This window comes from Rhagoletis pomonella, unplaced genomic scaffold (genome assembly GCF_013731165.1).
Source record: "Rhagoletis pomonella isolate Grant_MI unplaced genomic scaffold, Rhpom_1.0 Rhpom_scaffold_00002, whole genome shotgun sequence".
Taxonomy (NCBI): domain Eukaryota; kingdom Metazoa; phylum Arthropoda; class Insecta; order Diptera; family Tephritidae; genus Rhagoletis; species Rhagoletis pomonella.
Window position 1 is genome coordinate 71771828 of NW_023458556.1, and position 2554 is coordinate 71774381.

Consider the following 2554-nt stretch of genomic DNA (forward strand, 5'->3'; position numbering starts at 1 on the left):
TTATCGACATTGTCATTGGTTTTGTTATCGATTTCTATCGATATTGTTATCGATTTTGTTATCGGTTTTTGTTATCGATTTTCTAATCGACTTTGCTGTCGAAATTATCAATTATTTATAGATTTTGTTATCGGTTTTTTATCGATTTTCTAATCGACTTTGCTGTCGAAATTTTTGTCGAATTTGTAATCGATTTTGTTATCGATATTTTTACCGGTTTTGTGATCGATATTTTGTTGGATATTACTATCGATAGAGTATAAAGATAAAAATGATGATAAGGGAAAACAGAATAACATAAATATAATTAGAACGAACAGGGGTAGTCGTAGGGATATAGATAGAAAGAAGACAAAAAATATAACCCTAAGCAAAAGCAGATGTATGTATGGACATTTGTATATTGGTTATGAGACAAACTAAATATGTAATGTAAGTTTCACTTCTCCAGTGTGGCCCAGGCGCACTTACTTTTTTTTTAATGTCATCTAATTTTTATAAATAATTTAATTAATTTTTGCGTTCTTTTAATCCATTTTTATTTAATTTTCTTTTATTTATAAGCTATTGTTATTTCAAAAAGAAAAAACATAATATATTTTTTTATTTAATTTAATTTATAAAAAAAAAATTATTGCTAAAAACCGAACAGCGTAGCACTAAGACCTCCTCGTTAGCAGATCTTGCAATTAGTCTTTCGAAAGACGGTAAAGAGCGTTCAAGATATTTGCCAGAATTGACAATTGTCTTACGAAAGACTTTTGGCTTTCGAGAGACTGTGGTGAGTTGAAACACAGTTTTTCCCTGTTATATTCATTTGACACTATCTAATTTGAAATTTTGTCTTTAAAATTTTGTAAAATATAGCCGAATGACAGAACATAAAGCGAGAAAGCAGTTTTATTAATTCACCTGCTTATTGCGCCATGCACCGCCACCAAACTTTAAGTGCGCTTAAATTATCTAACTGCCATACCTAAACAAATCCCAGAAATAGAAAACTCCCCACCGAACGGTTTTGTTTAAATATGGTAGTAACTTGCACCACAACCGCATTTTTAATTTTTTCTTTATTTATACTTTGTATAAATCATATAATTTTACAATAAATAAAATTAACTACGTTTCTTATTTTGAAGTTGAATGTTGACAAATTCACTTTTTTGACGAACGAGGCGAACAGCAAATCGACGCCAAAGTTGTATGTAGACACAATGACTTAGATCTAAGCTATCGAAACTGCGGCGCGTAGGTGTCGGTGGTATCAACCTGACCCCTATGGCTGTGCCGCTGGCACGCGTACTCCGTTTGCCTATCGCCGACTCAACGAAACGACGCATTTTATTTGCTTATTTAACTAAAGCAGATATTTAGCACTTATATTACCTTGTACTACAATGTGAATCCCCTTCGATTAGGGTAGAAAAAGAACTAAACATGTCTTTTTTAACTTTTCATGTGGCGCGGGCCTTCTTGTGGTGCGGGCCTTTTTCCCATCATGAACGGGAAACGATGTAGCTTCCGATGGAAGATACCTTGAATAAAATATGTTTTACTATTTACTCTAAATAAAGTCTTAAAATCGGGAAAAAATCCCCCGAAATAGTTTAGTGGAAAACCTTAAAATAGCCATTTTCTTTAGCGTTGAGGAAACTCTCAGTAAATTTCAATTAATTATGCTGCTCATTGCAGAGTTTTATTTGAACCTTACAAACGACATTTACATGCATATGCACCTGTAGGTTTAATCCGAAAAAACTTCGAACACATCTTCCTTCTTAGAGCATGTTATTATTTAGCTACTCATTGTATTTCTACAATTTCTCACATTTATTTGATTTGCATCTTATTGCTGACAAGTTGTGACACAATGTTACGCAAAAGCGGAACCTAAAGGGATGCCACAGCAGGTAGAATTGCTTTATCGTTGCAAGTTGTAGGTAAACGTTTATTGTTTGTAGCGAAAAGTCGTCACGACTCATAACTTTGGCACTCTGTAACCAAAATACCAGTTAAAATGTATGCAGCACTAAAAGTAAGAGAGACAAATTACATCCTCATGCAGATACATATGTATGTTTGCTTGTCTGCTCATATTTGTACGGGCACCTCCCTTTCGTGATGGTCCCAGTCATACTTCGCCTGTTCTTCTGCGAATCCCATGACCTTGTTGAACTGTTAATAATGAAATTTATTATTTTTCTGTAATAACTTTTTAAGTGAGGGATTTTGCTTTCAACTACATTGAGGCAACATCGGCGCGTCATATAAGTCACGAGTCACTCCCAACGACCGCCGGGACCCCAGTTGCCACAAACGATTCTACACATACTCATACATATACGCAAATATGTAAGAATGTTTTGTTTTATCCACTGGAATACACTGAAGAGCAAAACTGAAACAATAGAACGTAAAGTTAAGTTTGTGGTAATGTACTTCTTCAGTTTATTTACTTTATGGTAATTCAAACTTGCATTTCGCCTTACCGATGTTTAACTAAACATTTGACCATAAAAATTTTAAGATTCGCATATGTAAACTCAGAAAAAAA